The sequence below is a fragment of the Pelobates fuscus genome, chromosome 1 (genome assembly GCF_036172605.1).
Source record: "Pelobates fuscus isolate aPelFus1 chromosome 1, aPelFus1.pri, whole genome shotgun sequence".
Classification (NCBI taxonomy): Eukaryota; Metazoa; Chordata; class Amphibia; order Anura; family Pelobatidae; genus Pelobates; species Pelobates fuscus.
The window spans coordinates 11,843,678-11,870,455 of record NC_086317.1 but is presented as its reverse complement, the minus strand read 5'-3'; the positions used below and the strand labels follow the sequence as shown (position 1 = coordinate 11,870,455).

Sequence of the window (26,778 nt, the reverse complement as noted above, 5' to 3'; positions counted from 1 at the left end):
CCTGGAAAACAGCCGAACAGGAAAAGCATACAATCAGCTTACACTCCTGGCAATCAGCATACAATCCAAATTCCCCAATAACGAGACGACACTTCGGTTTGGGGTTTAAGCAGAATCTGGTTTACTGGGGCTACCTGCTCGGCTTTTATGCAGGTCTCCCACCTGGTGGACACTCCCCTAGGGTACCAGATGGGAAACTGAGAAACATATTGGACATTGACCAATCACAGACATACACCTTTTGTAAATCTTTCTTTTATTATGGCACATGCGTAATGGGGTACAGAATAAAGAGAGGAGGCATTGTGGGGTAACACAGGTTAATGATAACAAGAAGGCATTTAGTGCACTCTGAAGAAAGATTGCCATATTTTTTGTGTTTTAAAACGTCATGAGAACAGTATAATGGTACAAGCTTGGTAACTACAATGAGTTAAGTTAAATTAAAGAGAGTAATTGCTGCTTAACAGTGTTTATGAAGTAGGCAGATTCATCCAAACAATAATAGCCTGTTTGAGAATGACCACGTTTTTAACCCTTAGTGTACTTTAAGGTTAGACATGCTTGTAGGCTAAGTATACAGGTGAATCGTTACAGGTTAGGTTTTCCAAAACATGCACAATAAAAAGTAACATGCGTATAAGCTGCGTGCATAATGGCATGATTAGGAACATGAAAACAAGATTATACTTTGGTGGTTAGCCAAGCTTAAGCTGAGATGTAGTAGATGGGGTTATAGTATGCTTAGGCTCACTTGATGGCGCTTAAAGCCATCTGATTGGCAAGCGTGCAGTGTGGTGTGTCTCCTATCCAGGTTTGCTGAGTGATGGGGCAGCCTGGGCCTTAGCGTGTGTTGTAGGTATCAGGGCTGCCAGCATCTTGTGTTGTCAGCGAGGGGGTCCCTGTTAATGTGAGTGTGAAGCCAAGCCTACAAGGAGCAGCCTCATTCCTGGCATGTGAACGAAGTGGTGTGATAGAAATGTGGCGTAATAATAATGAGGTGGTGTGCCTCGTGTGTGGTAAATACATGCTGCGTTAATAGTGAGTCAGAGTCCGCTTGTGTAGGATAAGTCCAATCGCTGTGAGATCCTCCATGGGTGTGAGGCTGGACTCCGTCTTCCGACCTCGTTGTCAGCCGATCCCGGTGCTTGGCGGGCTGGAAACCGATGCTTGAGGTGCTCGGGGAGTGGTGGTAGTCCGCGGGCAGAGTAAGGCCTCTCCCCAGCCCCGGGCCTGGTATGGGGTCGGCAGTGATGTCCCGCAGACCCGGGAATTCCGTGGGTCCGGGTCTCTCCCTGTGCGGGCGCCATGAAAGGCCCTGATCTTACTCCTCCGCCGCCAGCGGCGGGCGGCCCTCCGGCAGTGCGGGTGTTGCCTCGGAGGGGGACTCCGGATGACCCTCAGCCCGGGTGGGTGTTGGATGCGTGGTGCGCGGGTTGAGCAGGGTGCTGAGCCCAGGACAGGCCCACTCCGCTCCACGGCCTCAGGTTCCACCGCCCTCCCTTGCTGTATGTGAGGCAATTGGGCAGTAGAGCGCTGCTTCAGTTTCTCCCAGAATCGGGTGAAAATTATATCCAGCTGCGTGAGTAGTGGCTGGTGAGGTATGGGCTCTGATGGAAGGCATGTGTCCACCTGTTCACAGGGCCCGGTGTGGTCGGAGCCCGCAATGCGATATGTGGTAGGAGACGCTGATGGTATACTTGCCGGGTCGGTGGGGACCGGGATAACCCCCGCCGGTCCATAGGGGGGGGAACAGGAACCTAATCCGGGAGCAGCCTTGCGTTGTGGTGGCGGGGGGGAGCGGCCGTCTCCTCCGGGCCAACCATGCTACTAGGCCGCAAAATACGTTTGCTCGGAACCGGCTCTGAAGTCCACATGTTTGGTATCTACTGGAAACGTAGAGAGTCCCCTTCGGTGCTGAGGTCCGATTTTGCCAGTTTGCTGGTTCTTTGCTCTGTAATTTAAGTGCATTTAGCGTGAATATGCAGGAGTTGCTGCAATGTGGTCCGCTCCTGTCCGCGGTCAGGCCCCGCCCCGGACATACACCTTTAAACACTCCCACAATGCATCACAATCCCTCCCCTCTGCCCTGGAGATAATTGGGAAGTAATCCAATTATCTCCAAGGACAGAGGTAAAACTCCATTAACCACATGTTAGTAAAAAGACATAAAATTACATACGGTTACATTTAACACATAAAACATCCTACATATCCCCAGATAGCTTAGATCTGAGCGCACATTATTACCGAATGGCGCTCAGATCACATTCATACAGTTCAATCGCCATGGAGCCAAAGTCTTTCCCATAGTCTTTCGTTACACAAATAGGCTCCATGGCATGGCTATCTGGGGTGATGCTGTTCATACGGTTAAACTACTGAATTAACAGTCCGTCGGTTCCAATACCGAATGAAGAGTTAAGGAGGCTGGCGGCTCAGCCGTGTTCGCGCAATTAAGTGTCCGTTTTCAGTTCCATAGTTTGGGCGCTGAACACCGCTGGACGTTCGGGAGTTAAAATGACCGCTGCCACGTGTTCAGAAAATGAACAAAGGCCACCCAGCGTTCATCAATTAAGCTGCAGTTAATTGACGGCACACTCCAGTTCCCAGGTGGTCCATCGTTCGGTACTTTGTTCGGTAGATTGAATCTACCGAACACCCCGGCAGAAAGTCACGAATAAACCTTTCAGCAGGGACAATAACAGGTTTTAACTGCAAGGCCATAGTCTAAAGGGAGCAGGCGAGCAACCAGGCTTCTCCAGTGCACAGTGGCGAGGTTGGTTCCGCCACATTCCTCCCCTTTACCAATCAGACTAACAGGGTATCGGACCTCCTGTCGGTCAGAGCCCTGGTTAGTCCAGCAACCCACCCACAGAACACAATCAGCAGTACAGTCCACCCACAATAAAAAGTTACTATACCTGGGGTAGTGGGTAGCTTGTCCATGTCCAGGAGCTCCACCTCGGTCCTGGGGGGTACTAGTGCTCCGGATCGGTGGGTTGCTGAGTGGGCAGAGACCAGCGGTACTCTGCCCTGCTGCCAGCGCTACCATGGGAGTAGCCTGGTTGGAACCCAGTTGAGGGAATGGTGTAGTAGGCTCCCCACTTTGAACTCGGTACTGCTGCTGGAGGGCATGACAGGCCGTCTCCCCTTTGGATGAACCTCCCTGCTGTCGGGGGACAGGGCCGACCATCCCTTGCCCCTGGGAGGCATATGCAGAGACCACGGTCCCATATGCACTGGTGTGGGGCTTATCATCTCCCCTTGGTGGGCTAGGCTGCCGCTGGGGAGAGGGGGTAACAAGTTCCTCTCCCTTACCCACTTTCTGTCGCTGGGAAGAGGAGGTGACAAGCTCCTCTCCCTGACCCTCTCTCCGCTGGTGGAGGGGGGGACCGATTGTCTCCCCTTTCAGTATATTGTCCTGCTGCTGTGGGGCGAGACCAACTGCCTCATCTGCCCCATCTGGGAGAATAGGGTCTCCCCTTTGTGAATTAAGCTGCCGCTGGGGAGAGGTGGTTACCGACTCCTCTCCCTGGAACACTTTCAGCCACTGAGGAGAGGGGGTAGCAGGTTCCTCTCCCTGACACTCTGTCACGTCTAAACATTTGTTATGAAGGAACACAACTGCAGATTTCGTATAGTTTGAATATTTATTATAAAAAGTAAAAGGTAAAGACTTTAATTCCAATTTACAGGTACTGTAGCTTTAAGTAGTAAACGATAACTGAAGTCCACAATTACAGGCACTGTAGCTTTAAGTAGTAAATGATAACTGAAGTCCACAGTTACAGGCACTGTAGCTTTAAGTAGTAAACGATAACTGAAGTCCACAATTACAGGCACTGTAGCTTTAAGTAGTAAACGATAACTGAAGTCCACAATTACAGGCACTGTAGCTTTAAGTAGTAAACGATAACTGAAGTCCACAATTATAGGCACTGTAGCTTTAAGGAGTAAACGATAACTGAAGTCCACAATTATAAGCACTGTAGCTTTAAGGAGTAAACGATAGTAAATTGCAGACACTGAATCAATAAAGAGTCTCTTAGTAGAGTTAACGGTTTAGGTGATAAGTAATTACAATAGCTGTTCCATACTTTAACTGAAGCAAGACAGATGCAGATAACTGATATGAAGTATGAGTTGAAGTTAGCTGTAACGGGATTGTTTTTACCGAAGGACTTTGGAGACAGGTAATAACAGCTTTTAGATGCAACGCTTATCACATTGGTTTTACTTAGCTTCCGGCACATAGAACACTGGTTCCCGAGATCTCCTCAGAGGCGTATGAAGAGTGTTTAATCTTTAGTCGTGGATGAGGAGAGGTGAAGGGAACTTTGCAGAGTCTTTCAGTCCGGTCTGGTAGCAGAGGCTTTCACAACGAAGTTGTAGCCGGGTTGTGAGTAAGGAACGTAGTTCAATAATCCAGCCTCTATCAGCTGGTGCAGTCAGATTAAATAGGCAGACCGTGTCATAAAGGGGTGTGGCTAGGCTCCGTGGAACCAGGAAGTAAGAGGATACCATAGTTAAGGCATTACACACTCTCTCTGCTGGTGGAGGGGCCGACTGTCTCCCCTTTTCAATATTTCGTCCTGCTGCTGGGGTGCAAGACATACGGTCTCTGCTCCCTGCAGGACACTCTGCCACTTGGGAGGAAGGACAGCACCTTCGGCTCCCTGTAACACACACTGCCGCTGGGGAGGAAGGACTGCACCTTCAGCTCCCTGTAACACACACTGCCGCTAGGGAGGAAGGACGGCACCTTCGGCTCCCTGTAACACATACTGCCGCTGGGAGGAAGGATGGCACCTTCAGCTCCCTGTAACTCACTCTGCCGCTGGGGAGGAAGGACGGCACCTTTGGCTCTCTGTAACTCACTTTGCCACTGGGGAGGAAGGACGGCACCTTTGTCTCCCTGTAACTCACTCTGCCGCTGGGGAGGAAGGACGACACCTTTGTCTCCCTGTAACTCACTCTGCCGCTGGGGAGGAAGGACGGCACCTTCAGCTCCCTGTAACATGCTCTGCCGCTGGGGACGCTGCCCCCTGGCAGAATCTGCTAGGAATTGCAGGTACTCTCCCATTCCTTTCCTAAAGAGCTGAACGGTTTTCTCTGAGGGGTTGGGTCCACAGACAGACAGCACCGCATTAACTTGTCTGTCCAACTGCTCCTGAGTGTAGCCAGGCGCCATGCTTGCTCTGCCGAAGTTGGTTCCTTTGTAGATAGGGGTGCTGTACGGGTACTAGCGTTACCCTCAATTTGTAAATCCAGGGAATGGTGTTACCTTGTAGCTGTCCTGGGCTGTGGGAATGATCTCGTCGCTTGCCACCAATTGTAACGGACCGTTTCGCTCACCAGAGGTTAAAATCCTTTTAGGCGATATTCCCCTTTCCAGATGCACAGGCAGCTACTGTAAGCACCAATCTCCCGAACTGCAACTACACGAATCCTCCAACTCCCGAACAGGAAACACACGAACCCAGGAAACAGCCAAACTGGAAAAGCATACAATCAGCTTACACTCCTGGCAATCGGCATACAATCCAAATCCCCCAATAACGAGACGACACTTCTGTTTGAGGGTTAAGCGGAATCTGGTTTACTGGGGCTACCTGCCCAGCTTTTATGCAGGTCTCCCACCTGGTGGACACTCCCCTAGGATACCAGATGGGAAACATATTGGACATTGACCAATCACAGACATACACCTTTAAACACTCCCACAATGCATCACAATCCCTCCCCTCTGCCCTGGAGATAATTGGGAAGTAATCCAATTATCTCCAAGGACAGAGGCAAAACTCCATTAACCACATGTTAGTAAAAAGACATAAAATTACATACGGTTAGGCCTAACTAGCGAGCAGACAGGACGTGCCCTGCATGAGCTCCTGCGACTTGGACTCAAAATAAGCAGATTTCTTGGGCTGCAGAGCTACAACTCTCCGAAGACTCAGCTGACTGATCGGGGGATGCCTGCATGAACCCAGCAATACCACACATGAAGCCCGGAATGTCTGCAAACCGCAGCAACGTGTTGAGGCCTGGTGCAGGAGGTGAGGGGGATAGACATCCGCTTTCCCGCCTAACGCTGACAACCTCATGGGGGCACAAAACACCTCCCCTCCCCCCTTTGGACCAGTGGGGGATATCCCGGCCCCCGCCAGGCGAAGTTCTTCATACCCCACACCTCACGACGGGGCCAGCGAATCTCACAAGAAACGTGGGCGCAAGAGCTTCCAAGATGGCGTACGCACTGGACCCTGCTCAAGGGGCCATGCGGCAGCAACAGTCCGCCCTGTCAGACATGAACACCGCCGTCAAGGACACCATTGGCGATATTTTTGACCGCTTCTGGGCAAGGCTGCTAGAGCACCTACAACCAGCGACGACTATTTATGTGCCACCTGCACGGGACAAAGCCCGTGGCGAGAGGAGGCTGGAGAATTCTCTTCAGGGCACACTACTGACCCGATCTCTGCATTCAAGCACTACTGGCCCTCCTGGGCAGAGAGCAACAGGGGGGCAGAGAGCAACAGGGGGCCAGAGAGCAACAGGGGGCCACAGGTGCCGACCACACTGGCGGAGGGAAGTCAAACGAAAGCCACAACAACCCAAGATTAAGGCCCGCCGCACTATCCCAAGAGGGACGACCCTGGGCCACAAAGGAACCCGGGCTCGTGGTAAATGGGCACCAGCTCTCCTACAGCTCCGGGGCAGAAGAGTAAACCTGCATCCACGACTCCACGAGGTCTCCCCAGAGAGCGCCAGAGCTCATGGCTCGCTTCAGCTACACCTCGACAAGCACGGGAGACGGAGGAGTCGTTTGCCTCACACACACGGTGCCACGAAGTACAGCATGCTATACGCTGGCTCAATGAGCAGACCGACAACGGGTAGCAGATGAAGCCCGGACTACAGGTAGTCTGCCCATGCTGGACTGAAACCCTATAACAAGAAGGGGCACCAACTTGGGACTTTATACGTTCTTTTCACCTAGCTAAGCTACTTTGACCTAATCTGTGCCATGGGACCATCACCCCCTTTTATTTTATTTTACACTTTAAGTGGCGCTGAACTGCGTCTTACCTGTGACAAATCGTTATATTGCATAGTCAGATGTTCTCAACTAAACCAGCATGTTTACTATATCTAGAAATGAGACAGATTACCAGGAATCTAGGCACCAACTGTATATTTCCAATCTTATAGTACGCATTAATTCCTTTACACACGTTGGAATGCTGTCTAACCTTGTTACTTCATCTTATCTTCTTTAATGTTTTATCTCTTAGTGCAAGTTGTCTCTAAAAGTTTATTTTGCTATACAAGTAAGGTCCTCGGACCAGCCTCGGTAGACACCGCTGCATATGAGCGCTAAACTCAGCGACTTGTGTTATTGTATTCTCTGAGCAATTCGATTTATCTGCTGTGATTGAGCTATACCCAGCTGTGTCTAACCTGTCCATATTAACCTACGAAAGGTACCTCTCACTCAATCTTTATTTGACAAAACGTTGAGCATCATAGGTTCAGGATTGCTTACGACAGGCGTATAAATACACATAATGTACCTTCGGGAAGCAGATACCTAGACCGTTTATCCCACGTTTAATTATGCTCTCTCGTTGCTTATGTTTCTCTTTTTCTTTATTTTTAACCTACATACGACAAACCTTAACTAAGCCTGTGACCCTTTCAACTCACAAAAAGTCAGTATGTTCGTCCGAATAGCTTGTCTTCTACCTTACCAGATAACCGACATGTTGTCCTTATCCTTGACGATCTTACAACAAATTATAAAATGTGCACTGTTTAGATATGCCAAACAAATGTTTCTCAATGTTGTCCTAAACGCAAGCAACAGCTGTTGTGGCATTGCCTGCCTATCTGTATTGTTTATGCACAATAAAATAAAGAATATAAAAAAAAATTACATACGGTTACATTTAACACATAAAACATACACATCCTACATATCCCCAGATAGCTTAGATCTGAGCGCACATTATTACCGAATGGCGCTCAGATCACATACATACAGTTCAATCGCCATGGAGCCAAAGTCTTTCCCATAGTCTTTCGTTACACGAATAGGCTCCATGGCATGGCTATCTGGGGTGATGCTGTTCATACGGTTAAACTACTGAATGAACAGTCGGTTGGTTCCACTACCGAATGGAGAGGTAAGGAGGCAGGCGGCTCAGCGGTGTTCGCGCAATTAAGTGTCTGTTTTCAGTTCCATAGTTTGGGCACTGAACACCGCTGGCCGTTCGGGAGTTAAAATGGCCGCTGCCACGTGTTCGGCAAACGAACAAAGGCCACCCAGTGTTCATCAATTAAGCTGCGGTTAATTGACAGCACACTCCAGTTCCCATGTGGTCCATCGTTCGGTACTTTGTTCGGTAGATTGAATCTACCGAACACCCCGGCAGAAAGGCACGAATAAACCTTTCAGCAGGGAAAATAACAGGTTTTTACTGCAGGGCCATAGTCTAAAGGGAGCAGGCGAGCAAACAAGCTTCTCCAGTGCACAGTGGCGAGGTTGGTTCCGCCACAGTGACCACTAGATTGACATATATGGTTGCATTAAAACGATGAAAACAAACATAAAAAAGGTAGGCAGCAGTGAATTAATGATAAGGATGTCACTGGTGGGTGTTCTACTGTCCTACGTTTGTTGAGCCAAACTGTAGAAGGCATGCATCTAGTGAAAGTTTGACTTAAGAAGACTTCACTCTACTCCCTATGCCATGACACAGATCACCCGATTCCCTCGCTCCCTGCATATTGAAGGCCCAGCCAGACAACTCTGCCCATCAACTGCCTGGTACCTGGGCAAGCACGGTGCACTCAAGACTTCCACTTCTGTCTTCTCAGGTCCGTATGTGCAGTGGTTGTCTTTGGAGCTGAGCCAGACTCAAGATGCCGGTTTGCTGGAGGTGAATAGTGTGAGTGCTCTGTTTCTTCTCCCCACTATTGCCCAGTCGATTGTTAAGCTTCGTCCAGAAATTCAAGAATATTGCATCCAGTCGCCTCATAGTTATCTCTAGTGGCCTTTGAGTGGTGGGTGTCTGTGGTGCGTCTGCCATCTTAATTAGGCAGCGTGGCAGGCCTCTTTCCTTGGTATGGCTGCCGAGTTGCAATTCCGACAGCGACTCAAGACTACAGCCGTGAACTGGGTGCCGGGATATCCCTCACCGGCAAGGGGGGGACCGGAGCTCTAATCGCCACTACTGGTTCCAGTACTTTGAATTGGTTATAGAACACATCTCTTGTCTTCTTGACTGATTCCCGGGATCCTGTCTATCACAGAGGGTGTGGCTCTAGCAAAATATCCATCTAACTAAGAGAGTTTCGTGTATAGCTGAATTGACCCCAACAGCAAGGGGGGGACCGGAGCTCTAATCGCCACTACTGGTTCCAGCAGAGATGCCAGCCGCCCCTCCTGCGCTCGCTCTTTCTGGTAGGTCGCAAGGATCCCGTCGAGCTCAGGCTAGAGTTCTTGCCTCAGGGGGCTTCAAAAAGTAGCTTAGCAAGATGCCGTCATCAGTGTAAGCAATGCCGTTTACTAGAGTATAGTCGGTAGAATAGGACAATTCTGAGTTCTCTCACGGAGCTCGTCTGAACTGCGACCTATCAGTATGGCGGTCAGGCCCCGCCCCCCGCAGAAAGATATTCACCACCAATACTTAACATCAAAAATGGTTATTAACTTGAAGTGCATACATATTGCTGTATTGGTCCTGATGTGTGCAAAAACTTTGTAATTTTTGGATGTCGTGTATGTTTGAATAAATATAAATTTTAAGGCTGCAAGACAATCTGATTCCATTATTGTAACTCTTATGTGAGAAACCAACATCTCAGGATCAGCTAATTTCCTACATTTAATGGGGGAGAAAGCATGGGAAGGTTTAAGTCTGAATTAGTACTGGCTGAATATCTAAAAAGATTTTGCTGCAAGAAGATTACAAGAAAATAACTTGAAAATGTTGAACTGTTCCCTGCAACGAGTGGTAGTACCCTGCTTGAGGCATGAGGAACATATGTTGACTGAAGCCATGGAAGTAAGCAGGGGAGGACTTGGGGAGGCACTTGCCTCCCTCTGGATTTTTCAACGTCCCCCTCCCCACAAGTAATTTTTCCTCGGACTGTGACAGCTCAGTCTGAGGGAAAGAAGGGGGGAGGTGCAGGAGGCCGCATTCAGGCTGCCAGGAGACCCCAGGGAGCACTGTGAAGCTCCCTCCTGAATCCCCAGCAGTTCGGTGCCTCTATGCTCTGCCCCCACATTCAGGGCCCACCTCACATACACAAGCCCAGCCCTGGCCCTGCACTTACATTGCTGACTTCACCTTCCAGTGCTCCCTGTCTCTCACTGCCTGACAGGTAGACTTCAGCCCATTACAGTGATTTTTTTTGTGTGTGTGTACCTGCTAGTGAGTGAGCTTGTTTGTGTGTGTGTCAGTTAGCTTGTCTGTAGTGAGCACCCCCCCCACCCCCCCCAGCAAAACTCTTCAAAAATTGTTATTAGCTGAAATAAAAACTCAGTAAACTCAGCGGTTGTTGAAAAGATTTAGTGATGATGAAGAAATTAAGAAAAAAATAACGAAAGAAATGCTTAAGAATACAATGGAGCATGTGTATGTGTGAGTAATCTTATGTGTAAGCAAGCTTGTGTGTCTCAGCTAGCTTTTCTGTAGTGAGTTTGTGTGTCGGTGAGCTTTACTGTAGCGAGCATGTTTGTGTGTCGGTGAGCTTGTCTGTAGGGAGCATATGTGTGTTTGTCAGTGAACTTTGTCTGTAGTAAGCATGTGTGTGTGACAGTAAGTTGTCTGTATTAACCTTGTGTGAGTGTCAGTTTGTACTACGTTTGTGTGTATCAGTGAGATTGTGTTTTTATATCAATGAGCTTATGTGTATCAATGAGACTGTGTGCTTGTGTCAGTGAGATTGTCTGTGTCTACATGTGAGTACGCTTATTGTCATTACAATGATGCCTCCCCCTGGAAAAATATACCGGGTTGTCCATGACTGAAGCTGCATGGTATTCCAAGGATCCTTTGAGTAAATGTCCCATAGTTACTATGTGAAGTCAGAGGTGAGCAGGAGGCAAAAACAAATCTGTAGAAAGTTGCCGTAACGGAACCCCCCATACTCCGACCAAGTACCTTCCGTTGATGGACACTTCCTAGCATGCACCGAGGACAACAAGCACCGCGCCGGACACCACAACCACCGCAGACTCCGTAGCTCTTCTGTCCACCCTGGATCAGCTTCTGTTCTCCAGGGCCGTGTGGGGAGGACCTCTCCTACAGGAAAGCGTATGAGGAATAAGCTCTTAAAAGAGCTAAGAGATTAAAGCTCAGGGGAGTATGCAGAGCATAGCAATCCCCAGTGTGAGTATAGCTGTACCCTCCAATCACGAGACAAGACTACGTGTTGAGGGTCAAGAAGAACTGTTTTAATTAGCACCAAAGGGCTTTCTTTTATGCAGGTTTTCCAATAAAAACATTACAACACATTGTCCGTGGGTGGGGGCCCTAAATCAGAATAAGGGGGGGGACCTAATGCCCTCACCCCTGAGCGGCGGTTGGGCGCTGTGTAATTTGACTCATAACTAGTGATGCACCGAACTGTTTGCCGGCGACTAGTTCCCGGCAAACATAGCGTGTTCGCGTTCGCCACGGCGGGTGAACACATGCGCGGTTCGATCCACCCCTTATTCGTCATCATTGACTAAATTTTGACCCTGTGCCTCACAGTCAGCAGACACATTCCAGCCAATTAGCAGCAGACCCTTCCTTCCAGACCCTCCCACCTCCTGTACAGCATCCATTTTAGATTCATTCTGAAGCTGCATTCTTAGATAGAGGAGGGAAAGTGTAGCTGCTGCTCATTTGATAGGGAAATGTATAGCTAGGCTAGTGTATTCAGTGTCCACTACAGTCCTGAAGGACTCATCTGATCTCTGCTGTAAGGACAGCACCACAAAAAGCCCCCCTTTTAGGGCTAGAACATCTAATTGCAGTTGCCTGCCTGCCAGCTTCTGTGTCAGGCTCACAGTGGATACTGTGCCCACTTGCCCAGTGCCACCACTCATATCTGGTGTCACAATAGCTTGCATTTAAAAACAAAAAATTTGTTTTCACTGTAATAGATTAATTAGCAGTTAGTTGTCTGCAAGCGTCTGTGTGTCAGGCCAACAGCGTGTACTCTGCCAGTGTGCACAGTGCCACTCATATCTGGTGGCACAATAGCGTGCATTTAAAAACCCACAAACTTTTTTTTCACTGTAATAGATTGAATAGCAGTTAGTTGTCTGCAAGCGTCTGTGTGTCAGGCCAACAGCGTGTACTCTGCCAACCTCTGCCAGTGCACATTGCCACTCATATCTGGTGTCACAATAGCGTGCATTTAAAAACAAAAAACTTTTTTTGGGGGCGGAGCCTGGCTACTGACCAGACCAGAAGCATGCTACACGAGCTCCTGCGTTTGGCATCATAAAAGTTGTAAATTTACCGAGCCAAAAAGAAATCCAGACACAGCACAATAAGCTCATTGTTCCTGACACACTGACGGTTCCGAAGATACCTCTCGTGGGCCGACCCGCCGCTGAGAAACTGGACACAAGGCTTTGCGGCCTACTAGCGACCGAGCTTAGGAGAGGCGGCCGCTCTCCTACAGCTTAAATCAGCGGTAGGAAATCCGACCTGAGTTTCCCCCCCCCCTTTGGACCGGCGGGGGTTATCCCGGTCCCCCCAAGCTAGCCCTGTACACCCGCACAGCAACTTGCAGTTTGATACGGCCCACAGAACACACTCAGCCTACTTAGCCACGATGGAAGTGGGGAGCTCGACACAGAGGCACATGCTGCACAGACTAGAGGAGGTCATACCGAACCCAGTGGACCTCATGGTCCAACGCCTAAACAAAGCGTTCCAGAGACTTTGGGACAAGCTGGAAGCTCGGATGGCCACCCAGCAGACCCCACAAAGAAGAAATGCAGGCAACGGCACAAACCCACCTCGTGGGAAGGCGACCAAACGAGTTTCGGAACAGCTTAACTCAGACCCACGAGGGCTACGGGCCCCCCTGACCACAACCCCAAAGCAACGACCGCGAAAGCGGAGGCCAGGTGCCCACAAACGACTGCGGATCATCCGCGACCCCAGCAAAGCCCCAACGAGTAAAGTTTCACCTCCCCAAGACGCCTATGTCCACAGACCCCAGAAGCAGACTTCCTCTCAGGCACGGGGTGAAGGGGGCGACAGTCCGACACCGCCTCAAATAACACGGCAAAGTGCACCCATACCCCGGGATGGCGGCGCCTGCAAGAAGGCTTCTAAACCGACTACACCGGAGCGAAGTAAGCCACGGAGGCAGCGCCCTGGGTTGGGGATACAGGCCGCAGACCGGCGTCCTGCCCGCCGCTGCTGTGGAGTGCGGAGCCCCACTATACCTATGCCCGCCCTATGCTACACGAAGGGACTACCACAATCACCTATGAACCGCCTCTCAGACGAACTGCGCCCGGGCATCACCTCACCAAGTGAATGTGCCGCCCTCAGGCGAGTCACCCTCAAGCTGGACAGGTCGGTACGCCAGGTGGGCATAGGCTGAAGGGGCTAACTTAAAGGGACATTATCACCGCTGGCAGCAGCCCACAGCCCGGACACCCACCTTGCAATATGTGTACCTATTGAACTGTAAATGACAAATCTCACCTGGCATTACTCAGACATGCATGTTACTAGTTTTATGCAGCATGTTTAGCCTGTGACTAGCTTAACTAACTCACCTGCACTAACCTGCTTAATTAACTAGCACACTGTACTCACACTTTGCATACTATAGCTAGAGCAGATTGGGTATTAGGAATTGTCTAGCATGTTACTCAACATATAATTAATAACCTGTTACATGTTTAAGCTACTTTAACCCTTATAATGATCTTGACTTGTCGGAGTTTGCCTAGACCTTGCCAAAATGCATAATCAGTATGTCTAAACTTAGCATGACTTATTATACAAAACCAACAACAAACAAAATGCAAGGACTAAGCTAAGTTATCATCTATTTTACGACTTAAGTTTGACTATCTACGATTCTCATATTAACTAAATATAAAATGTGCAGTCTAAATAAAGCCATGTAACTGTTAAAAAAAAACAAAAAAAAAAAAAAAACTTTTTTAACTGTTATAGATTAAATAGCAGTTACTTGTCTTCAAGCGGGTGTGTCAGGCCAACAGCGTGTACTCTGCCAACCTCTGCCAGTGCACATTGCCACTCATATCTGGTGGCACAATAGCGTGCATTTAAAAACCCACAAACTTTTTTTTCACTGTAATAGATTGAATAGCAGTTAGTTGTCTGCAAGCGTCTGTGTGTCAGGCTCACAGTGGATACTGTGCCCACTTGCCCAGTGCCACCACTCATATCTGGTGTCACAATAGCGTGCATTTAAAAACAAAAAAATGTTTTTACTGTTAAAGATTGAATAGCAGTTAGTTGTCTTCAAGCGGGTGTGTCAGGCCTACAGCGTGTACTCTGCCAACCTCTGCCACAGCACATTGCCACTCATATCTGGTCTCACAGTAGCTTGCACACATAGTACCACTAATCCAAAAAAAAATGACAGGCAGAGGCAGGCCACCCCGCAGGGGCCATCGTGGTCGTGGTGCTGTGATTCCCTTTTGCCCTAGAATAATGCCCAGTTTTCAGAGGCCACGTACCCTGAACTTGAAAAGTTCTGAGGACATAGTTGACTGGCTAACACAGGACACCCAATTTTCTACAGCTTCCGCTCGGAACCTTGACGCACCATCCTCCTCCAGCTTAGCTTCGGGCACCTCTCAAGATACCACTCACCCGCCTGCCGCCACCACCAACACTAGCACCACAGCCGCTTCACTTGGTATGTCAGAGTAGTTATTTACACATCCGTTTGAAGAAATGAGTGATGCGCAACCATTATTGCCAGAGGATGTAGATAACAGGGATATGTCTCAGGCAGGCAGCATTACACACATGGACGTACGGTGTGATGATGATGATGTTGTACCTGCTGCTGCTTCCTTTGCTGAGTTGTCAGATACAAGTGAAACGGTTGATGATGACGATGCGTCCATGGATGTCACGTGGGTGCCCGCTCGGCAAGAAGAAGAACAGGGCGAAAGTTCAGATGGGGAGACAGAGAGGAGGAGGAGGAGACGAGTTTGAAGCAGGGGGAGGTCGTCGCAAGGAGCTAGTGGCATGCATCGGCACCCGGGGTCAGCCTGACAGCACGCCAATCAACGCATGCTGTGTCCACCACCACAATGCCGTCATTGCAGAGCTCAGCAGTGTGGCATTTTCTTTGTGTGTCGGCCTCTGACAACAGCGATGCCATTTGCACCTGTGCCAAAAGAAACTGAGTCGTGGGAAGTCCAACACCCACCCAGGTACAACTGCTTTGCGTAGGCACATGATCGCACATCACAAACGCCTATGGGATCAACACATGAGTACAAGCAGCACACAAACTCAAAGCCGCCATCCTCCTCATGGTCCAGCATCTTCAGCCACGTCAACCACTGCTGTCCTCCTTGCCCCCTCTCAACCATCCACCACTACGTCTCTCGCCTTGAGCAGTTCCCGCTCATCTGCCCACAGTCAGGTGTCTGTCATGGACATGTTTGAGCGTAAGAAGCCAATGTCAGAAAGTCACCACCTTGCCCAGCGTCTGACAGCTGGCTTGTCTGAACTATTAGCCCGCCAGCTTTTACCATACAAGCTGGTGGAGTCTGAGGCGTTCAAAAAATTTGTGGCTATTGGGATACTGCAGTGGAAGGTACCCGGACGAAATTTCTTTGCGCAAAAGGCAATCCCCAACCTGTACTCGATTGTGCAAAAGGAAGTAATGGCATGTCTGGCACACAGTGTTGGGGCAAGGGTCCATCTGAACACTGATACCTGGTCTGCAAAGCATGGTCAGGGCAGGTATATCACCTACACTGCGCATTGGGTAAACCTGCTGATGGCTGCCAAGCCTGAATGCGTGGCTCTGCAGAGGAGTTGGTGACACCGCCACTACTTGCAGGCAGGCCTGCTGCCACCTCCTCTACTCCTCCTACTCCATCCTCTTCCATAACCTCCTCGGCTGAGTCCTCTTCTGATGCTGCGTCTTGCTCCACATCAACGGCACCCCCCCAGCTCCCCAGGTACTATTCCACATCCCGGATACGGCAGTGTCACGCCGTCTTGGTTTGACTTGCTTGAAAGCAGAGAGTCACACCGGACAAGCACTCCTTTCCGCCCTGAACGCACAGGTGGAAAAATGCTGACTCCGCAGCAACTGGATATCGGCAAAGTGGTTTGTGACAACGGAACAAATTTGTTGGCGGCATTGAAGTTGGGCAAGTTGACACATGTGCCGTGCATGGCACATGTGTGTAATCTGATCGTACAACGCTTTGTGCATAAGTACACAGGCTTACAGGACGTCCTGAAGCAGGCCAGGAAGGTGTGTGGCTATTTCAGGCATTCCTACACGGCCATGGCGCACTTTGCAGATATCCAGCGGCGAAACAACATGCCAGTGAGGCGCTTGATTTGCGACAGCCCAACACGTTGGAATTCAACACTCTAATGTTCGACCGCCTGCTCCAACAAGAAAAAGCCGTTAATGAATATTTGTATGACTGGGGTGCTAGGACAGCCTCTGGGGAGCTGGGAATTTTTTTTTTTAAATTCTTTATTTTTACTGTGCATAGTTTTACATACATGTTTGTCGCGCCCCAAAGGCTGGTAACAAACCAAAGAGTTAACAAAGCTTATACCTTTAGGGCATTGATACAACTTGCACATTTTCTTTTTAAAGGTAGATAAACTAACGTTGACAATTGTAAGAATTAACTGTGTTATCCGACGATATGTGCTAAAAAGCAGGCTAGATATAGATGCATAAACAGAGCATAGGCTTCTATTAGTTACACATTACAGTTAAACTTGTTAGCTTAATCTGCGCATTTTATGAAAAGTAGGCAAGCTAGGTAAGTACAGTGCTAGTGGATTAACTGTGTGAGGCATGAGTTAAGAGCACCGAATTGAAAAGAAAAAAACACCTAGTTACATTAGCATCTTAGCTTAATATGCATCAATTCTAGCTACAAGTGATGGGAGTTATAGAAGGAAAAACACTGTATTGGAGGTAAGCTGACTTAACGGAATGAGAGGTGGGTGCATAGTCTGGATGTCAGGTCAGTCCAGTTGAAGATAGTCCTCTCAGCCTGTGCCTGTGGTGGTCAGACCTAATGCGGGTATATTGCCAAATAACTCTCAGTAGCAGGTGTATCCATTTGGTGGTGGTCACAGCCAGGGTTTCTGTTAGTAGGGCTGTCAGCAACGGGTCTAGCAGCTTCTGCTTTAATTGCCGTCTGTCACAAGGAGCTGGGGTACCTGTTGCTTTAGTATCGTGGATGGTGTTGAGCAGTGTCCTTTTCTCCGGCACATAGTCCTTTGCGTGTTTGGGACCCTCTGCAGGTCGAAGTGTCTGCGGACCTCCTTGGTTGAGTACCCAGCCGGTTTGTGAGTGCGGGTATGTTGCTTTACGGGTCGCAGTACCCAGATGTAGGTAACGCTGTAATGGGCTGGTCGTTTGGGGGTGTTCTTTCCGGGCACTGCCTCAGTTTGGTCTGCGGGATGAGTTGTCAAGAGCTCCAGTGAGGCACGCTCAGTGAAGGTAGGTGCTGGGTCCTGTGCTGGTGTGTAAGTCCTGCTTGTGGTATGACTATTCAGCAGAACGGGAGGTCTCCGCTGTCGCCCCGTCGTGACTGCTGGCAAATGCTATGGGTGGTCATAGCCCTGGCTGTGTGTTGTGGGAGCTTCCCTCAGTGCTCCTTCTTCAGCAATGTACAGGCTAGGTGCCTCGCTGTCGGACATTTTGTAGGGGCCGCGTGGTAGCTTTCGGCGGCTAGTCGCCCAGAAGCCCTGCCAAGGTGTTGCCTGCCTGGTGGGGGCCGGGATAACCCCCGCCGGCCCAAAGGTGGGGGGGTAAGCAAGGCCAGGGGCCCCAGATTCGTCATGGGTCTCGGTATTTGCTGGGACGGAAAGCGAGGCAGCGGCCATCCGCCCAACTCCCCTCCCGGGTAGGCCTCAGTCTCCCCAGCCCTGGAGCATCTCACCAGGACCCGGTCCACCCGTTATCAGGTGCTCCAACTGCACTGGAACACTCCGCACTTCCAGGGGGTTCCAAGCTGATTATGATGGGTTTTTACCCATTATTAGTCGAGTTTCCCAGGAGCCATAGTGACTTGCAGCCTACTGGCATGGCTGCCCGGCCCCGCCCCCCGAGCTGGGAATTTTTTTGCCACGTTACTGGACGCTCATGCGCAATGCCTGTAGACTCATGCGTTCTTTTGAGGAGTTGACAAACCTAGTCAGTCGCACCGAAGGCACCATCAGCGACATCATACCATTTGTTTTCTTCCTGGAGCGTGCTGGATCAGGCCGTAGATGAGAAAAAAGCTGAAAGCTGAGGCCTGAAAGCTGGTTGACTTGCGTGACTTATCCACCACCAACTAGGGTTCAAGCCGCAATGTTTCAGGGCACTTTCTGCCTGGGAAACAAACATCAATTTTTCTGGCCGCTGCTACAGCAGCGGCTGCAACAATACCTAATTTTTCAGGCATGTGTACATGCCTAATTTTTCGGCCTTCTGGTGCTGCACTGTGGCTTCAAATACCAAACCAAAAAAAAAAGGCACATAACAGGGATTAAACTGATAGGAATAGTACTACTTAACACACCACTCCTATCTGGTGGCACATTAGATTGCACGCGCAGTGCCCCAAATTTGAAGTAGGAGGACCGACCAAGCATCTTTTTCCATCTCCCGCTTCCTAAAATCGATGCCATATACACGTCCCCTGATAGGGCGCCAGCTCGTTATTCTCTTGGACACCAGCTCGTTATTCTCTTTTTCCACTTCACTAGGGGCACTTTACTGCACTATGGGCACTTAGACCCACTCTTTGTCTTGCACACTGTTATTCCTAGCCAGCATCTGTGATGGGAAATCAGGCAGTTATCTAAACGTTTAGATTGAGCTTTAGCTTAGAACACCCTTGAAGGTGTTTAAGGAGATTAGGGCTAGTTTAGAGGATTCTTCTAAGACCTCTCTGAGTCTTTATAGCCCTTCTACCTATCCAGCATTTCTGGAAACTAGCTAAGAGAAAGGGTGGCTGTGTGTCTGTGATACATTTAACTTTATATCACCTTATTGACATTTTATCACTCTGGTCTCCATTCTCTCTGCCTATACCCATCTATTTAGAGGGAATTTCCTTGCCCCTGCCAATATTATATAATAGGTAATAGTATTACCATTATTACACAATTAGGTCTCTGAGGACAGGTGTCAATCCATATCTGCCAAGTGCCCCTATGTAGGGGGAACAGTCCCTATTCTGCTCTGTGTCAGTGTGTATCAGGGGCTCTGAGGACAGGTGTCAATCCATATCTGCCAAGTGACCCTATGTAGGGGGAACAGTCCCTATTCTGCTCTGTGTCAGTGTGTATCAGGGGCTCTGAGGACAGGTGTCAATCCATATCTGCCAAGTGACCCTATGTAGGGGGAACAGTCCCTATTCTGCTCTGTGTCAGTGTGTATCAGGGGCTCTGAGGACAGGTGTCAATCCATATCTGCCAAGTGACCCTATGTAGGGGGAACAGTCCCTATTCTGCTCTGTGTCAATGTGTATCAGGGTCTCTGAGGACAGGTGTCAATCCATATCTGCCAATTGACCCTATGTAGGAGGAACAGTTCCTATTCTGCTCTGTGTCAGTGTGTATCAGGGTCCCTGAGGACAGGTGTCAATCCATATCTGCCAAATGACCCTATGTAGGGGGCACAGTCCCTATTCTGCTCTGTGTCAGTGTGTATCAGGGTTCCTAAGGACAGGTATCAATCCATATCTGCCAAGTGACCCTATGTAGGGGGAACAGTCCCTATTCTGCTCTGTGTCAGTGTGTATCAGGGTCCCTGAGGACAGGTGTCAATCCATATCTGCCAAGGGACCCTATGTAGGGGGAACAGTCCCTATTCTGCTCTTTGTCAGTGTGTATCAGGGATCATTAGGATAGGTGTCAATCCATATCTGCCAATTGAACCTATGTAGGGGGAACAGTCCCTATTCTGCTCTGTGTCAGTGTGTATCAGGGTCCCTGAGGACAGGTGTCAATCCATATATGCCAAGTGACCCTATGTAGGGGGAACAGTCCCTATTCTGCTCTGTGTCAGTGTGTATCAGGGTCCCTGAGGACATGTGTCAATACATATCTGCCAAGTGACCCTATGTAGGGGGAACAGTCCCTATTCTGCTCTGTGTCAGTGCGTATCAGGGTCCCTGAGGACAGGTGTCAATCCATATCTGCCAAGTGACCCTCTGTAGGGGGAACAGTCCCTATTCTGCTCTGTGTCAGTGTGTATCAGGGTCCCCTAGGACAGGTGTCAATCCATATCTGCCAAGTGACCATATGTAGGGGGAACAGTCCCTATTCTGCTCTGTGTCAGTGTGTATCAGGGTCCCTGAGGACAGGTGTCAATCCATATCTGCCAAGTGACCCTATGTAGGGGGAACACTCTGAGGAGCGATGAACCCCTTGACTACTGGGTGTGCAGGCAAGGGGTTCATCGCTCCTGTGTCAGTGTGTATCAGGGTGTCTGAGGACAGGTGTCAATCCATATGTCATGTTGTCAATATGTCATATGTAAGGTGTCAATCCATATCCATTGTGATTTAGGAATGTTAGGTGATTTATGCCCTTTATGGATTAAAACCAGACTCTGCATCAACTGTGTAATTTTACATAGGAGTTTTGCCATGGATCCCCCTCCGGCATGCCACAGTCCAGGTGTTAGTCCCCTTGAAACAACTTTTCCATCACTATTGTGGCCCGAAAGAGTCCCTGTGTGTTTTAAAATTCGCCTGCCCATTGAAGTCAATGGCGGTTCGCCCGTTTTTTTAAAAATGTTATGTTCGCGACATCACTACTCATAACTCTCTGATTGGTTACTTAATCCACCAATCAGAGTGTTATGAGTAAAATTACACAGCGTGGGAAAATTCCAAAGAACTTTCCCACGCTGTGTAAAAAGACACAGAGCACTCTGATTGGTGGATTTCAAGCCAACCAATCAGAGTGGTGTGATAGGTAAATGTAGAGATTTACCTGTCAGTCTCTTCATTTACCTGTCAGAGCACTCTGATTGGATGGCTTAAACCCACCAATCAGAGTGCTCTGAGCCTAATTGCAGGGCGGGGCAAGGCTTCATAAGCCTTCTCCCGCCCTGCAGAGCTCCGTCTGTGCGGAGCCCTCGCTGGGTGAAGATGGATATTTTTTTTTTTTGTGTTGGTTATTATGGCTTTTTATTTTTCTTGCGTCGGTTATTATGGCTTTTTATTTGGCCTTTTTTGGGGGCTGAAAAAAGAAGATTTTAAAAGAAAGAAAACATCAAATGGTAAGTTTTATTTTATTTAGCTAATGGTCCCCCTCACTATTTGTAGGGTGAGGGGGGTAGGTAGGGGTTAATTTTTGGGGGGAGGGGTGTGCCTAGGGGTTTGGGGACCCCTAGTCACCTGGGGAGGGGTGTTAATTTTTTATTTAGGGCCCCCACCCGCCGCTCAGGTGTGGGGGCCGGGGGGGATGTCAATAGGTCCCCGCCTATTGGTATTTAGGGCCCTCACCCGCCGCTCAGGGGTGGGGGCCAGGGGGGAGGACATTAGGTCCCCCCTAATTAATATTTAGGGCCCCCACCCACCACTCAGGGGTGGGGGCCAGGGGGGAAGACATTAGTTCCTTCCCATTCTAATTTAAGGCCCACACCTACCACTCAAAGGTGGGGGCCAGGGGGGAGGATATTAGGTCCCCCCTTAATTAGTGTTTAGGGCACCCACCCACCTCTCAGGGGTGGGTGCCAGGTGGGAGGACACTAGGTCCCCCCTCATTATAATGTAGGGTCCTCACCCACCGCTCAGGGGTGGAGGCCAGGGGGAAGGACACTAGGTCCCCCCCTCATTCTAATGTCGGGTCCCCACCCACCGCTCAGGGGTGGAGGCCAGGGGGGAGGACACTAGGTCCCCCCTAATTAGTATTTAGGGCCCCCACTTACTGCTCAAGGGTGGGGGCTAGGAGGGAGGACACTAGGCCCTCCACCTTTATTCTAATTTAGGGCCCCCACCTACCGCTCAGGGGTGGGGGCCCGGGGGGAGGACATTAGGTCCCCCCAATTAGTATTTAGGGCCCCCACCCACCGCTCAGAGCTGGGGGCCAGGTGGGAGGACATTAGGTCCCCCCCTAATTAGTATTTAGGGCACCTACCTGCCGCTCATGGGTGGGGGCTTGGGGGAGGACAATAGGTCCACCCCTTATTTTACTTTAGGGCCCCCATCCGTCGTTCAGGGGTGAGGGCGGGGGGGCAATAGGTAGAGACCCTGATACACACTGACACAGAGCAGAATAAGGACTGTTCCCCCTACATAGGGTCACTTGGCAGATATGGATTGACTTGACACCTGTCCTCAGGGACCCTGATACACACTGACACAGAGCAGACTAGGGACTGTTCCCTCTACATAGGGTCACTTGGCAGATATGGATTGACACCTGTCCTCAGGGACCCTGATGCACTCTGACACAGAGCAGAATAGGGACTGTTCTCCTTACATAGGGTCACTTGGCAAATATGTATTGACACCTGTCCTCAGAGACCCTGATACACACTGACACAGAGCAGAATAGGGAATATTCACTAAATGCCAAACATTGTTATACGGGGACTATTCAGTAAATAAGGATAAGGGGGGGGACCTACTGTCCTCCCCCCCCCCGGCCCCCACCCCTGCGCGGTGGGTGGGGGCCATAAATCACAATGGGGGGACCTACTGTCCTCCCGCCGGCCCCCACCCATGAGTGGTGTTTAGGGGCCATAAAAATAAAGAGGGGCGGACCTACTGTATGAAGTTGTATCGATCAGGTAGTGTAAGGGTTACGCCCGCTTCACAGTGACAGACCAAACTCCCCGTTTAACGCACCGCAAACAACCGCAAACAGTCCATTTGCACAACCGCAAACTCCCCATTTGCACAAGGTTGGATACCAAGCTAGCCATGTCCCGTTCCTTGTCCTCACGGATGTCATTGAAGGTCTCTTCCTCCACCCAGCCACGTACAACACCAAGGGTCCCCGAAAGGTGACAACAAGCCCCCTGGGACGCCTGCTGTGTTTGGTCTTCCACCTCCTCAAAGCCACCTTCCTCCTCTGACTCCTCTTCTTCAGACTCCTCTCTCTGCGTTGCCTCTCTCTGCGTTATTATAAGGTGTGTTAAGTAGTACTATTCTTATCAGTTTAATCCCTGTTACGAGTAGAGGACTATTTCCTTGTTTCGTCAAACCCCTTCCAAGATGGAAAAAGCGGTATGAGTGGAAGAAACGAGGAAATGTGGTCACGTGGTGGTGCCAGCCCCACCGAGGGCTTGTACCCAGGTATGCTAATAAACTGAAAAAAGAAAAAATCTCCCAAGCAGGAGATCTAAAACTGGCATAGGAAAAGGTTAGACAACTATAATAAAGTGATACCTACAAATCCTAGTGAGCATAGGTGTATAATAGAGGGAGAAAGGTAGAGCAGAGTAATGCTTCCTAATACCGTGGTTAGTACCCTTTGTTAAAGTAAATTAAGTAATGGACAAAAGTCTTTATTGTATCATTTATAAATAACAAAGGGGTACTATACTCATTCCCCTATATTGGCTAATTGTGTGATGCTGTCATAAAAAGTATCAATAAGGTGATATAAAGTTAAATGTTTCACAGACACACATCCACCCTTTCTCTTAGCTAGTTTCCAGAAATGCTGGATAGGTAGAAGGGCTATAAAGACTGAGAGAGGTCTAAGAATAATCCTCTAAACTAGCCCTAATCTCCTTAAACACCTTCAAGGGTGTTCTAAGCTAAAGCTCAATCTAAACATTTAGATGACTGCCTGATTTCCCATCACAGATGCTGGCTAGGAATAACACTGTGCAAGACAAAGAGTGGGTCTAAGTGCCCATAGTGCAGTAAAGTGTCCCTAGTGAAGTGAAAAAGAGAATAACGAGCTGGCACCCAAGAGCATAACGAGCTGGCGCCCTATCAGGGGACGTGTATATGGCATCGATTTTAGGAACCGGGAGATGGAAAAAGATGCTTGGTCGGTCCTCCTACTTCAAATTTGGGGCACTGCGCGTGCAATCTAATGTGCCACCAGATAGGAGTGGTGTGTTAAGTAGTACTATTCCTATCAGTTTAACCCCTTAAGGACCAAACTTCTGGAATAAAAGGGAATCATGACATGTCACACACGTCATGTGTCCTTAAGGGGTTAATCCCTGTTATGTGCCTTTTTTTTGGTTTGGTTTTTGAAGCCACAGTGCAGCACCAGAGACCCGAACAATTAGGCATGTACACATGCCTGAAAAATTAGGTATTGTTGCAGCCGCTGGTGTAGCAGCGGCCAGAAAAATTGATATTTGTTTCCCAGGCAGAAAGTGCCCTAAAACATTGCGGCTTGAACCCTAGTTGGTGGCGGATAAGTCACGCAAGTCAACCGGCATTCAGAGCTAAAATACAGCAGCGTGTGGACCATTTTTAGCCCAAGGCAGCTCACCTCATCAGGCCTTTTTTAGTCTAATGTATCGCCCACTGTCAGTCCCTTCGGGATCCATCCCTCATTCATCTTAATAAAGGTGAGGTAATCTAGACTTTTTTGACCTAGGCGACTTCTCTTCTCAGTGACAATACCTCCTGCTGCACTGAAGGTCCTTTCTGACAGGACACTTGAAGCGGGGCGGGCCAGAAGTTCTATCGCAAATTGGGATAGCTCAGGCCACAGGTCAAGCCTGCACACCCAGTAGTCAAGGGGTTCATCGCTCCTCAGAGTGTCGATATCTACAGTTAAGGCGAGGTAGTCTGCTACCTGTCGGTCGAGTCGTTCTCTGAGGGTGGATCCCGAAGGGCTGTGGCGATGCGTAGGACTTAAAAAGCTCCGCATGTCCTCCATCAACAACACGTCTGTAAAGCGTCCTGTCCTTGCCGGTGTGGTCGTGGGAGGAGAAGGATTACTTTCACCTCTTCCCCTGTTTGATTCCCGTTGTGCTGTGACATCACCCTTATACGCTGTGTAAAGCATACTTTTTAATTTATTTTGCAAATGCTGCATCCTTTCCGACTTGTAATTTGGTAACATTTCCGCCACTTTCTGCTTATACCGGGGGTCTAGTAGCGTGGACACCCAGTACAGGTTGTTCTCCTTCAGCCTTTTTATACGAGGGTCCCTCAACAGGCATGATAGCATGAAAGACCCTATTTGCACAAGGTTGGATGCCGAGCTACTCATTTCCCATTCCTCCTCCTCAGTGATCTCAATGAAGGTATGTTCTTCCCCCCAGCCACGTACAACACCACGGGTACCAGATAGGTGACAACGAGCACCCTGGGATGCCTGTTGTGGTTGGTCTTCCTCCTCCTCCTCAAAGCCACATTCCTCCTCTGACTCCTCTTCCTCACAATCCTCTTCCAGCGTTGCCGCAGGTCCAGCAAGCAATGCTGATAATGCTGTTTCTGGTGGTGATGGTGACCACAACTCTTCCTCTTCCTCTTCACGCTCATCTACGGCCTGATGCAGCACTCTTCGCAGGGCACGCTCCATGAAGAATACAAATGGTATAATGTCGCTGATGGTGCCTTAGGTGCGACTGACTAGGTTTGTCACCTCCTCAAAAGGACGCATGAGCCTACAGGCATTGCGCATGAGCATCCAGTAAAGTGGCAAAAAAATTCCCAGCTCCCCAGAGGCTGTCCTAGCACCCCGGTCATACAAATATTCATTAACGGGTTTTTCTTGTTGGAGCAGGCGGTCGGACATTAGGAGTGTTGAATTCCAACGTGTCGGGCTGTCGCAAATCAAGCGCCTCACTGGCATTTTGTTTCGCCGCTGGATATCTGCAAAGTGCGCCATGGCCGTGTAGGAACGCCTGAAATGGCCACACACCTTCCTGGCCTGCTTCAGGATGTCCTGTAAGCCTGTGTACTTATGCACAAAGCGTTGTACGATCAGATTACACACATGTGCCATGCACGGCACATGTGTCAACTTGCCCAACTTCAATGCCGCCAACAAATTTGTTCCGTTGTCACAAACCAGTTTCAGCTGGGTGAGCCACTATTCCACCTGTGCATTCAGGGCGGACAGGAGTGCTTTTCCGGTGTGACTCTCTGCTTTCAAGCAAGTCAAACCCAATGCCGTATCCGGGATGTGGAATAGTACCTGGGGAGCTGGGGGGGTCCCGTTGATGTGGAGCAAGACGCAGCAGCAGAAGAGGACTCAGCCGAGGAGGTTATGGAAGAGGATGGGGTAGGAGGAGTAGAGGAGGTGGCAGCAGACCTGCCAAGCAAGTCGTGGCTGTGTCACCAACTCATCTGCAGAGCCACGCATTCCATGCTTGGCAGCTGTCAACAGGTTTACCCAATGCGCAGTGTAGGTGAAATACCTGCCCTGACCATGCTTTGCAGACCAGGTATCAGTGGTCAGATGAACCCTTGCCCCAACACTGGTGCCAGACATGCCATTACTTCCTTTTGCACAATCGAGTACAGGTTGGGGATTGCCTTTTGTGAAAAGAAATTTCGTCCGGGTGCCTTCCACTGCGGTGTCCCAATAGCTACAAATTTTTTGAACGCCTCAGACTCCAGCA

General features: G+C 49.5%; 2 protein-coding genes across 4 annotated transcripts in view; both read left to right on the top strand.

Moving 5' to 3' along the window:
- Nucleotides 1-26,778, top strand: part of LOC134573755 (zinc finger protein 850-like) — a 788,930-nt gene that overhangs the window by 3,526 nt on the left and 758,626 nt on the right. The window lies entirely within an intron of this gene.
- The window catches only part of LOC134601775 (cystatin-A-like), a 104,534-nt gene that overhangs the window by 18,317 nt on the left and 59,439 nt on the right, over nucleotides 1-26,778 (top strand). The window lies entirely within an intron of this gene.